Genomic DNA, 12,414 nt, shown 5'->3' with positions numbered 1-12,414 from the left:
ATACTGAAAGGTCAATTATATTGTGCAGCTTATCTCACCACCTGTAGTTATTTAGGTGAAAGCTCCAAAATGCTTGCCTAATATGTCTGTTTATCCAAAAGGAAGTAAAAAGGGAGAGCTAGAAAGATAGCATTGCATCACATTACATGGCAATGCAATGCACAGTTGCTGAAGTTGAACCAAAATGAGCTTGTAATCTGGCTTCTGCAACTTTGAACATGAAAAATCCAATGAGGAGAAGAAAAGCAAAGCCAAAGAGTCCATCCCAAAATCCGACAAACAAGCAAAATGAACAAAAAACATTGAATTCAATTCTTTCTGATTTTAGAAACTGCATTAAAGAAGGGGTGCACCGGTCCTGGAGATACTGCAATACCAGGTCAATGCGTGGAGTGGACAGAGCAAGCTCTTTTTCCATCTCCCTGTTCTAAAAATCCATTTAATATATGGTCCCCAGATAGGGGACGTATCAGATATTAAACTGATAAGAACAGATACTACACTTGATCTTAGCCAAAAGGCCGAGAAGCGATAACCAGAATTGGTTTCAAACTACGGAGCCACCCAAGGATCCTGAAAAGTCCATTTGTGGAGATGAGCTCCTGGACTCCCGTTAAGAAGACATGTTGTCAACCTCTAGATCCCTTACATGCCTGCACTTTTCGGCTTGCTGCTGCTGCAATCCACGCGTTTTAGATCTGCATAACTCCACCTCTTTAAACACAGCACCTTCACCCCCTGCTGTTCCCACCCGCCTCAACACCGTTGGAAGGGAGGAGAACCAATTAAGGCGGGGGGTGGGGTGGAACGAGCAGCTGTCTACCCTTAGCAGGAGGGCTCCTGATTACATACCTCTCCTGCTGCTGCTGCTGCTGGCTGTCCAGCAGCAGACTGAAGGTGGCTGCTGCTGTGCACAGGTATATAAAGGCTCAGAGCCTATTATGACACGCGCAGCCAGCGTTCCATTGCCACATTCCATCTACTGCAGGCAGGATACCTGGCTGGCTGAATGTCGCTGAGAAGCTCACAGAGACCGCCATAAGCAACAGTTTAACAGAATGCCACAGACTAATCAACCAAACTTTTTGGGTTGGGTTCTCTTTTATAGTCTGCAGGCATTAAATGAAAGAAGTCAGTGTTCCAGCAGAAGGAGACAACGTTTCAGAAAAGGCATTGTAGCAAACCAAAAAAGAAATTTTAAGCGCAGCAGAGTAACCAGCGCACATACCTGTTAGCTCAGGTGAGTTTAAAAGGCTGCTGTTGATAACAAGGGCATTTGCTAAATAGATGGTGTGTGTGCAACAATATACTGAAAGGTCAATTATATTGTGCAGCTTATCTCACCACCTGTAGTTATTTAGGTGAAAGCTCCAAAATGCTTGCCTAATATGTCTGTTTATCCAAAAGGAAGTAAAAAGGGAGAGCTAGAAAGTTAGCATTGCATCACATTACATGGCAATGCAATGCACAGTTGCTGAAGTTGAACCAAAATGAGCTTGTAATCTGGCTTCTGCAACTTTGAACATGAAAAATCCAATGAGGAGAAGAAAAGCAAAGCCAAAGAGTCCATCCCAAAATCCGACAAACAAGCAAAATGAACAAAAAACATTGAATTCAATTCTTTCTGATTTTAGAAACTGCATTAAAGAAGGGGTGCACCGGTCCTGGAGATACTGCAATACCAGGTCAATGCGTGGAGTGGACAGAGCAAGCTCTTTTTCCATCTCCCTGTTCTAAAAATCCATTTAATATATGGTCCCCAGATAGGGGACGTATCAGATATTAAACTGATAAGAACAGATTTTTTGATTGAATATATCTTTTATTAGCACAAAAAATAAGTTAACAGACAGTGTACAGTGCCGCAGCCCAGTACTCACAGAATTCTACATCATATTTACATAGCATGAGGATACGACGCACTAACTAGACACATCACACCCCTATGCTACACAAAACACTCAATCTGAAAGAAAAAGCATGTCAATCAATACAGTACGACGAACCGTGATAAGGGATGGGGATTGGGAAAAAGGGGATGGGGAGGGGAAAATCACAGGCCCGAAGCTTTATTGAAAGACAAGACACATAAGGGGAGAGGGGGAGGAGGGGTTTAGTCCTCATCCTCGTCCTCCGGACCGTCCATGATGGAATAGTCTCTGAGCAGGCTGTGGATCAGCCTGCGGCAGTCCTGGATGGACATCCTCTCCCTCCTCAAGATGAGCCGGTTCCTGGCGACCCAAACGGCATCCTTGAAGCAGTTCATAAGGCGCCAAGCCTCCTGGATGGCTCCGACGGTATGAACCCCAGGGAAGTGTCCGTAAAGCACAGAATGGTGCGATAGGCTCGCCCTGGGGACAGAGTTCCTCAGGTCGTCCTTAAGTGCAGTCAATAGGCGCTGTGCAAATATGCAGTCCCAAAAAGTGTGCAAAGATGTTTCCTCCACGAAGGGGCACCTTGGGCAGTACCGGGTCTTGCACAGGTTCCGGGCATGCATGAATGACCGGACGGGCAGTCCGCCCTGAATCGCCATCCACGACAAGTCCTTGTGCCCGTTGGTCAGCCTGTCAGACGACACATTTGTCCACACAGTCTCCAGCGTGTCCTGGTGAAGTCCTGTGATGTTCTCCACGTCATCCTTGGCTCTGATTAGCTTGTGGATAGTTTTGGGCTTCCACAAGTCGGGCTTGAGTCCCTCCAGTTGATGCTCCCCCACAAATCGAACGACGTCTCCGTAGAACCATGGCGTCGTCCAGTTGTAGGGGAAGGAGCTGTCCCACTTGTCCCAGCCGAGTCGCCTCCAAAGAGGAAGCAGGAAGAAGCGAGACATGGACCTGCCCGCGGAGCCATTCTTGACTTGCAAAGTCCGGCGGACACAATCACACACAAAAGAGGATCGCAGGAGGGTGGGGATATCTGGAACGCCCTTCCCACCCTTGCGAGGCTCCTTGTACATGACGGCCCGCCTGACTCTGTCCATCTTGGATCCCCAGACAAAGTGAAACACTGTCCTGGTAATGGCCCTGCACACAGTGACGTGTGGGGGCCAGGCCTGCGCCGTGTACTGCAAGACGGGCAGGACCTCATTACGCAGGACGAGTGCCTTACCCTCACAAGTGAGGTGTCTGAGGCTCCAGAGTCCGATCCGTTGCTTCACCTTGGCCAAGCGTTCTTGCCAGGACTTGAGGGCCGCTCCTTCCTTCCCACAGACTAATCAACCAAACTTTTTGGGTTGGGTTCTCTTTTATAGTCTGCAGGCATTAAATGAAAGAAGTCAGTGTTCCAGCAGAAGGAGACAACGTTTCAGAAAAGGCATTGTAGCAAACCAAAAAAGAAATTTTAAGCGCAGCAGAGTAACCAGCGCACATACCTGTTAGCTCAGGTGAGTTTAAAAGGCTGCTGTTGATAACAAGGGCATTTGCTAAATAGATGGTGTGTGTGCAACAATATACTGAAAGGTCAATTATATTGTGCAGCTTATCTCACCACCTGTAGTTATTTAGGTGAAAGCTCCAAAATGCTTGCCTAATATGTCTGTTTATCCAAAAGGAAGTAAAAAGGGAGAGCTAGAAAGATAGCATTGCATCACATTACATGGCAATGCAATGCACAGTTGCTGAAGTTGAACCAAAATGAGCTTGTAATCTGGCTTCTGCAACTTTGAACATGAAAAATCCAATGAGGAGAAGAAAAGCAAAGCCAAAGAGTCCATCCCAAAATCCGACAAACAAGCAAAATGAACAAAAAACATTGAATTCAATTCTTTCTGATTTTAGAAACTGCATTAAAGAAGGGGTGCACCGGTCCTGGAGATACTGCAATACCAGGTCAATGCGTGGAGTGGACAGAGCAAGCTCTTTTTCCATCTCCCTGTTCTAAAAATCCATTTAATATATGGTCCCCACATAGGGGACGTATCAGATATTAAACTGATAAGAACAGATACTACACTTGATCTTAGCCAAAAGGCCGAGAAGCGATAACCAGAATTGGTTTCAAACTACGGAGCCACCCAAGGATCCTGAAAAGTCCATTTGTGGAGATGAGCTCCTGGACTCCCGTTAAGAAGACATGTTGTCAACCTCTAGATCCCTTACATGCCTGCACTTTTCGGCTTGCTGCTGCTGCAATCCACGCGTTTTAGATCTGCATAACTCCACCTCTTTAAACACAGCACCTTCACCCCCTGCTGTTCCCACCCGCCTCAACACCGTTGGAAAGGAGGAGAACCAATTAAGGCGGGGGGTGGGGTGGAACGAGCAGCTGTCTACCCTTAGCAGGAGGGCTCCTGATTACATACCTCTCCTGCTGCTGCTGCTGCTGGCTGTCCAGCAGCAGACTGAAGGTGGCTGCTGCTGTGCACAGGTATATAAAGGCTCAGAGCCTATTATGACACGCGCAGCCAGCGTTCCATTGCCACATTCCATCTACTGCAGGCAGGATACCTGGCTGGCTGAATGTCGCTGAGAAGCTCACAGAGACCGCCATAAGCAACAGTTTAACAGAATGCCACAGACTAATCAACCAAACTTTTTGGGTTGGGTTCTCTTTTATAGTCTGCAGGCATTAAATGAAAGAAGTCAGTGTTCCAGCAGAAGGAGACAACGTTTCAGAAAAGGCATTGTAGCAAACCAAAAAAGAAATTTTAAGCGCAGCAGAGTAACCAGCGCACATACCTGTTAGCTCAGGTGAGTTTAAAAGGCTGCTGTTGATAACAAGGGCATTTGCTAAATAGATGGTGTGTGTGCAACAATATACTGAAAGGTCAATTATATTGTGCAGCTTATCTCACCACCTGTAGTTATTTAGGTGAAAGCTCCAAAATGCTTGCCTAATATGTCTGTTTATCCAAAAGGAAGTAAAAAGGGAGAGCTAGAAAGATAGCATTGCATCACATTACATGGCAATGCAATGCACAGTTGCTGAAGTTGAACCAAAATGAGCTTGTAATCTGGCTTCTGCAACTTTGAACATGAAAAATCCAATGAGGAGAAGAAAAGCAAAGCCAAAGAGTCCATCCCAAAATCCGACAAACAAGCAAAATGAACAAAAAACATTGAATTCAATTCTTTCTGATTTTAGAAACTGCATTAAAGAAGGGGTGCACCGGTCCTGGAGATACTGCAATACCAGGTCAATGCGTGGAGTGGACAGAGCAAGCTCTTTTTCCATCTCCCTGTTCTAAAAATCCATTTAATATATGGTCCCCAGATAGGGGACGTATCAGATATTAAACTGATAAGAACAGATACTACACTTGATCTTAGCCAAAAGGCCGAGAAGCGATAACCAGAATTGGTTTCAAACTACGGTGCCACCCAAGGATCCTGAAAAGTCCATTTGTGGAGATGAGCTCCTGGACTCCCGTTAAGAAGACATGTTGTCAACCTCTAGATCCCTTACATGCCTGCACTTTTCGGCTTGCTGCTGCTGCAATCCACGCGTTTTAGATCTGTATAACTCCACCTCTTTAAACACAGCACCTTCACCCCCTGCTGTTCCCACCCGCCTCAACACCGTTGGAAGGGAGGAGAACCAATTAAGGCGGGGGGTGGGGTGGAACGAGCAGCTGTCTACCCTTAGCAGGAGGGCTCCTGATTACATACCTCTCCTGCTGCTGCTGCTGCTGGCTGTCCAGCAGCAGACTGAAGGTGGCTGCTGCTGTGCACAGGTATATAAAGGCTCAGAGCCTATTATGACACGCGCAGCCAGCGTTCCATTGCCACATTCCATCTACTGCAGGCAGGATACCTGGCTGGCTGAATGTCGCTGAGAAGCTCACAGAGACCGCCATAAGCAACAGTTTAACAGAATGCCACAGACTAATCAACCAAACTTTTTGGGTTGGGTTCTCTTTTATAGTCTGCAGGCATTAAATGAAAGAAGTCAGTGTTCCAGCAGAAGGAGACAACGTTTCAGAAAAGGCATTGTAGCAAACCAAAAAAGAAATTTTAAGCGCAGCAGAGTAACCAGCGCACATACCTGTTAGCTCAGGTGAGTTTAAAAGGCTGCTGTTGATAACAAGGGCATTTGCTAAATAGATGGTGTGTGTGCAACAATATACTGAAAGGTCAATTATATTGTGCAGCTTATCTCACCACCTGTAGTTATTTAGGTGAAAGCTCCAAAATGCTTGCCTAATATGTCTGTTTATCCAAAAGGAAGTAAAAAGGGAGAGCTAGAAAGATAGCATTGCATCACATTACATGGCAATGCAATGCACAGTTGCTGAAGTTGAACCAAAATGAGCTTGTAATCTGGCTTCTGCAACTTTGAACATGAAAAATCCAATGAGGAGAAGAAAAGCAAAGCCAAAGAGTCCATCCCAAAATCCGACAAACAAGCAAAATGAACAAAAAACATTGAATTCAATTCTTTCTGATTTTAGAAACTGCATTAAAGAAGGGGTGCACCGGTCCTGGAGATACTGCAATACCAGGTCAATGCGTGGAGTGGACAGAGCAAGCTCTTTTTCCATCTCCCTGTTCTAAAAATCCATTTAATATATGGTCCCCAGATAGGGGACGTATCAGATATTAAACTGATAAGAACAGATACTACACTTGATCTTAGCCAAAAGGCCGAGAAGCGATAACCAGAATTGGTTTCAAACTACGGAGCCACCCAAGGATCCTGAAAAGTCCATTTGTGGAGATGAGCTCCTGGACTCCCGTTAAGAAGACATGTTGTCAACCTCTAGATCCCTTACATGCCTGCACTTTTCGGCTTGCTGCTGCTGCAATCCACGCGTTTTAGATCTGTATAACTCCACCTCTTTAAACACAGCACCTTCACCCCCTGCTGTTCCCACCCGCCTCAACACCGTTGGAAGGGAGGAGAACCAATTAAGGCGGGGGGTGGGGTGGAACGAGCAGCTGTCTACCCTTAGCAGGAGGGCTCCTGATTACATACCTCTCCTGCTGCTGCTGCTGCTGGCTGTCCAGCAGCAGACTGAAGGTGGCTGCTGCTGTGCACAGGTATATAAAGGCTCAGAGCCTATTATGACACGCGCAGCCAGCGTTCCATTGCCACATTCCATCTACTGCAGGCAGGATACCTGGCTGGCTGAATGTCGCTGAGAAGCTCACAGAGACCGCCATAAGCAACAGTTTAACAGAATGCCACAGACTAATCAACCAAACTTTTTGGGTTGGGTTCTCTTTTATAGTCTGCAGGCATTAAATGAAAGAAGTCAGTGTTCCAGCAGAAGGAGACAACGTTTCAGAAAAGGCATTGTAGCAAACCAAAAAAGAAATTTTAAGCGCAGCAGAGTAACCAGCGCACATACCTGTTAGCTCAGGTGAGTTTAAAAGGCTGCTGTTGATAACAAGGGCATTTGCTAAATAGATGGTGTGTGTGCAACAATATACTGAAAGGTCAATTATATTGTGCAGCTTATCTCACCACCTGTAGTTATTTAGGTGAAAGCTCCAAAATGCTTGCCTAATATGTCTGTTTATCCAAAAGGAAGTAAAAAGGGAGAGCTAGAAAGATAGCATTGCATCACATTACATGGCAATGCAATGCACAGTTGCTGAAGTTGAACCAAAATGAGCTTGTAATCTGGCTTCTGCAACTTTGAACATGAAAAATCCAATGAGGAGAAGAAAAGCAAAGCCAAAGAGTCCATCCCAAAATCCGACAAACAAGCAAAATGAACAAAAAACATTGAATTCAATTCTTTCTGATTTTAGAAACTGCATTAAAGAAGGGGTGCACCGGTCCTGGAGATACTGCAATACCAGGTCAATGCGTGGAGTGGACAGAGCAAGCTCTTTTTCCATCTCCCTGTTCTAAAAATCCATTTAATATATGGTCCCCAGATAGGGGACGTATCAGATATTAAACTGATAAGAACAGATACTACACTTGATCTTAGCCAAAAGGCCGAGAAGCGATAACCAGAATTGGTTTCAAACTACGGAGCCACCCAAGGATCCTGAAAAGTCCATTTGTGGAGATGAGCTCCTGGACTCCCGTTAAGAAGACATGTTGTCAACCTCTAGATCCCTTACATGCCTGCACTTTTCGGCTTGCTGCTGCTGCAATCCACGCGTTTTAGATCTGCATAACTCCACCTCTTTAAACACAGCACCTTCACCCCCTGCTGTTCCCACCCGCCTCAACACCGTTGGAAGGGAGGAGAACCAATTAAGGCGGGGGGTGGGGTGGAACGAGCAGCTGTCTACCCTTAGCAGGAGGGCTCCTGATTACATACCTCTCCTGCTGCTGCTGCTGCTGGCTGTCCAGCAGCAGACTGAAGGTGGCTGCTGCTGTGCACAGGTATATAAAGGCTCAGAGCCTATTATGACACGCGCAGCCAGCGTTCCATTGCCACATTCCATCTACTGCAGGCAGGATACCTGGCTGGCTGAATGTCGCTGAGAAGCTCACAGAGACCGCCATAAGCAACAGTTTAACAGAATGCCACAGACTAATCAACCAAACTTTTTGGGTTGGGTTCTCTTTTATAGTCTGCAGGCATTAAATGAAAGAAGTCAGTGTTCCAGCAGAAGGAGACAACGTTTCAGAAAAGGCATTGTAGCAAACCAAAAAAGAAATTTTAAGCGCAGCAGAGTAACCAGCGCACATACCTGTTAGCTCAGGTGAGTTTAAAAGGCTGCTGTTGATAACAAGGGCATTTGCTAAATAGATGGTGTGTGTGCAACAATATACTGAAAGGTCAATTATATTGTGCAGCTTATCTCACCACCTGTAGTTATTTAGGTGAAAGCTCCAAAATGCTTGCCTAATATGTCTGTTTATCCAAAAGGAAGTAAAAAGGGAGAGCTAGAAAGATAGCATTGCATCACATTACATGGCAATGCAATGCACAGTTGCTGAAGTTGAACCAAAATGAGCTTGTAATCTGGCTTCTGCAACTTTGAACATGAAAAATCCAATGAGGAGAAGAAAAGCAAAGCCAAAGAGTCCATCCCAAAATCCGACAAACAAGCAAAATGAACAAAAAACATTGAATTCAATTCTTTCTGATTTTAGAAACTGCATTAAAGAAGGGGTGCACCGGTCCTGGAGATACTGCAATACCAGGTCAATGCGTGGAGTGGACAGAGCAAGCTCTTTTTCCATCTCCCTGTTCTAAAAATCCATTTAATATATGGTCCCCAGATAGGGGACGTATCAGATATTAAACTGATAAGAACAGATACTACACTTGATCTTAGCCAAAAGGCCGAGAAGCGATAACCAGAATTGGTTTCAAACTACGGAGCCACCCAAGGATCCTGAAAAGTCCATTTGTGGAGATGAGCTCCTGGACTCCCGTTAAGAAGACATGTTGTCAACCTCTAGATCCCTTACATGCCTGCACTTTTCGGCTTGCTGCTGCTGCAATCCACGCGTTTTAGATCTGCATAACTCCACCTCTTTAAACACAGCACCTTCACCCCCTGCTGTTCCCAACCGCCTCAACACCGTTGGAAGGGAGGAGAACCAATTAAGGCGGGGGGTGGGGTGGAACGAGCAGCTGTCTACCCTTAGCAGGAGGGCTCCTGATTACATACCTCTCCTGCTGCTGCTGCTGCTGGCTGTCCAGCAGCAGACTGAAGGTGGCTGCTGCTGTGCACAGGTATATAAAGGCTCAGAGCCTATTATGACACGCGCAGCCAGCGTTCCATTGCCACATTCCATCTACTGCAGGCAGGATACCTGGCTGGCTGAATGTCGCTGAGAAGCTCACAGAGACCGCCATAAGCAACAGTTTAACAGAATGCCACAGACTAATCAACCAAACTTTTTGGGTTGGGTTCTCTTTTATAGTCTGCAGGCATTAAATGAAAGAAGTCAGTGTTCCAGCAGAAGGAGACAACGTTTCAGAAAAGGCATTGTAGCAAACCAAAAAAGAAATTTTAAGCGCAGCAGAGTAACCAGCGCACATACCTGTTAGCTCAGGTGAGTTTAAAAGGCTGCTGTTGATAACAAGGGCATTTGCTAAATAGATGGTGTGTGTGCCACAATATACTGAAAGGTCAATTATATTGTGCAGCTTATCTCACCACCTGTAGTTATTTAGGTGAAAGCTCCAAAATGCTTGCCTAATATGTCTGTTTATCCAAAAGGAAGTAAAAAGGGAGAGCTAGAAAGATAGCATTGCATCACATTACATGGCAATGCAATGCACAGTTGCTGAAGTTGAACCAAAATGAGCTTGTAAACTGGCTTCTGCAACTTTGAACATGAAAAATCCAATGAGGAGAAGAAAAGCAAAGCCAAAGAGTCCATCCCAAAATCCGACAAACAAGCAAAATGAACAAAAAACATTGAATTCAATTCTTTCTGATTTTAGAAACTGCATTAAAGAAGGGGTGCACCGGTCCTGGAGATACTGCAATACCAGGTCAATGCGTGGAGTGGACAGAGCAAGCTCTTTTTCCATCTCCCTGTTCTAAAAATCCATTTAATATATGGTCCCCAGATAGGGGACGTATCAGATATTAAACTGATAAGAACAGATACTACACTTGATCTTAGCCAAAAGGCCGAGAAGCGATAACCAGAATTGGTTTCAAACTACGGAGCCACCCAAGGATCCTGAAAAGTCCATTTGTGGAGATGAGCTCCTGGACTCCCGTTAAGAAGACATGTTGTCAACCTCTAGATCCCTTACATGCCTGCACTTTTCGGCTTGCTGCTGCTGCAATCCACGCGTTTTAGATCTGCATGACTCCACCTCTTTAAACACAGCACCTTCACCCCCTGCTGTTCCCACCCGCCTCAACACCGTTGGAAGGGAGGAGAACCAATTAAGGCGGGGGGTGGGGTGGAACGAGCAGCTGTCTACCCTTAGCAGGAGGGCTCCTGATTACATACCTCTCCTGCTGCTGCTGCTGCTGGCTGTCCAGCAGCAGACTGAAGGTGGCTGCTGCTGTGCACAGGTATATAAAGGCTCAGAGCCTATTATGACACGCGCAGCCAGCGTTCCATTGCCACATTCCATCTACTGCAGGCAGGATACCTGGCTGGCTGAATGTCGCTGAGAAGCTCACAGAGACCGCCATAAGCAACAGTTTAACAGAATGCCACAGACTAATCAACCAAACTTTTTGGGTTGGGTTCTCTTTTATAGTCTGCAGGCATTAAATGAAAGAAGTCAGTGTTCCAGCAGAAGGAGACAACGTTTCAGAAAAGGCATTGTAGCAAACCAAAAAAGAAATTTTAAGCGCAGCAGAGTAACCAGCGCACATACCTGTTAGCTCAGGTGAGTTTAAAAGGCTGCTGTTGATAACAAGGGCATTTGCTAAATAGATGGTGTGTGTGCAACAATATACTGAAAGGTCAATTATATTGTGCAGCTTATCTCACCACCTGTAGTTATTTAGGTGAAAGCTCCAAAATGCTTGCCTAATATGTCTGTTTATCCAAAAGGAAGTAAAAAGGGAGAGCTAGAAAGATAGCATTGCATCACATTACATGGCAATGCAATGCACAGTTGCTGAAGTTGAACCAAAATGAGCTTGTAATCTGGCTTCTGCAACTTTGAACATGAAAAATCCAATGAGGAGAAGAAAAGCAAAGCCAAAGAGTCCATCCCAAAATCCGACAAACAAGCAAAATGAACAAAAAACATTGAATTCAATTCTTTCTGATTTTAGAAACTGCATTAAAGAAGGGGTGCACCGGTCCTGGAGATACTGCAATACCAGGTCAATGCGTGGAGTGGACAGAGCAAGCTCTTTTTCCATCTCCCTGTTCTAAAAATCCATTTAATATATGGTCCCCAGATAGGGGACGTATCAGATATTAAACTGATAAGAACAGATTTTTTTTTTTTTTTTTTTAAATCTCTTTTTTATCGAATACCCGAATTCGTGTACAAAACCCGAGTGCGCTTAAAAAAGTGACAAGTGCCACAAAAAAAGTGCACTAGGATGCTGGTCTTCTTGAAACCCTCTCCAAAAGGAGAAGGGTCCCCCAAACCATTCCCCGTCCCTCCGAGCCAAAAGGCCACAGCGAGGAACAGGGACAAAAAGCCACCTCCAGCCGAAGCCAGAGGCGACCCAATCTTACCCCCAGCACCTGCCCGAGTTCTCACCCGAGCAAGGCACTGGGAGCCAAAGACTGTGCTCCCCTCCCGGAAGAGGGGAGCCAACAACGCTCTCCTCCCGAAAGAGGAGAGCCAGGGGGGTTCAGGGGGGAGCGGAACCTGATGGCCACACACTCCCCCCCTAGACCTGCCAAGAGAGGAACCCGTAAGGGAACCGCATCCCGACAAAATCCTAGTAGGACGTGACACACGTGAATAAGTGGACACACAGTGACAAAGAAATTAAATAAATAGTGAAGGTTTCACAGTATAATACTGCCCGGACCTTCGACCGGGAATTGAAAAATTCCCCATCCTAAGGCCAGAAGGCCCGGAATAAGGGTGTGTGCGAAGAAAGAAAATTTGAAGTG

The 12,414-nt window shown here is 45.7% G+C and overlaps 8 non-coding genes and 1 pseudogene across 8 annotated transcripts; all 9 read right to left on the bottom strand.

The window, feature by feature from the left end:
* Window positions 1-342: 342 nt before the first annotated feature.
* On the bottom strand, window positions 343-533 carry LOC141149092 (U2 spliceosomal RNA). The gene has a single exon (XR_012245404.1). It is a non-coding gene; the product is annotated as a U2 spliceosomal RNA (small nuclear RNA).
* A 1,115-nt stretch (window positions 534-1,648) lies between these two features.
* LOC141150253 (U2 spliceosomal RNA) lies at window positions 1,649-1,841 on the bottom strand. The gene has a single exon (XR_012246510.1). It is a non-coding gene; the product is annotated as a U2 spliceosomal RNA (small nuclear RNA).
* Window positions 1,842-3,790: 1,949 nt separating this feature from the next.
* LOC141149514 (U2 spliceosomal RNA) lies at window positions 3,791-3,981 on the bottom strand. Its single transcript, XR_012245806.1, has one exon. It is a non-coding gene; the product is annotated as a U2 spliceosomal RNA (small nuclear RNA).
* Window positions 3,982-5,096: 1,115 nt separating this feature from the next.
* Window positions 5,097-5,287, bottom strand: LOC141149091 (U2 spliceosomal RNA). The gene has a single exon (XR_012245403.1). It is a non-coding gene; the product is annotated as a U2 spliceosomal RNA (small nuclear RNA).
* A 1,115-nt stretch (window positions 5,288-6,402) lies between these two features.
* On the bottom strand, window positions 6,403-6,593 carry LOC141149090 (U2 spliceosomal RNA). Its single transcript, XR_012245402.1, has one exon. It is a non-coding gene; the product is annotated as a U2 spliceosomal RNA (small nuclear RNA).
* Window positions 6,594-7,708: 1,115 nt separating this feature from the next.
* Window positions 7,709-7,899, bottom strand: LOC141149089 (U2 spliceosomal RNA). Its single transcript, XR_012245401.1, has one exon. It is a non-coding gene; the product is annotated as a U2 spliceosomal RNA (small nuclear RNA).
* A 1,115-nt stretch (window positions 7,900-9,014) lies between these two features.
* On the bottom strand, window positions 9,015-9,205 carry LOC141149088 (U2 spliceosomal RNA). Its single transcript, XR_012245400.1, has one exon. It is a non-coding gene; the product is annotated as a U2 spliceosomal RNA (small nuclear RNA).
* A 1,115-nt stretch (window positions 9,206-10,320) lies between these two features.
* LOC141149086 (U2 spliceosomal RNA) lies at window positions 10,321-10,511 on the bottom strand. The gene has a single exon (XR_012245398.1). It is a non-coding gene; the product is annotated as a U2 spliceosomal RNA (small nuclear RNA).
* Window positions 10,512-11,626: 1,115 nt separating this feature from the next.
* Window positions 11,627-11,804, bottom strand: LOC141150628 (U2 spliceosomal RNA; annotated as a pseudogene).
* Window positions 11,805-12,414: the final 610 nt, after the last annotated feature.

Source organism: Phyllobates terribilis, unplaced genomic scaffold (assembly GCF_046119375.1).
Source record: "Phyllobates terribilis strain yellow unplaced genomic scaffold, ASM4611937v1 Scaffold_5__5_contigs__length_657084704, whole genome shotgun sequence".
Lineage (NCBI taxonomy): Eukaryota > Metazoa > Chordata > Amphibia > Anura > Dendrobatidae > Phyllobates > Phyllobates terribilis.
The sequence above is the reverse complement of the archived record's forward strand: the minus strand, read 5'-3'. Positions and strand labels throughout refer to the sequence as shown.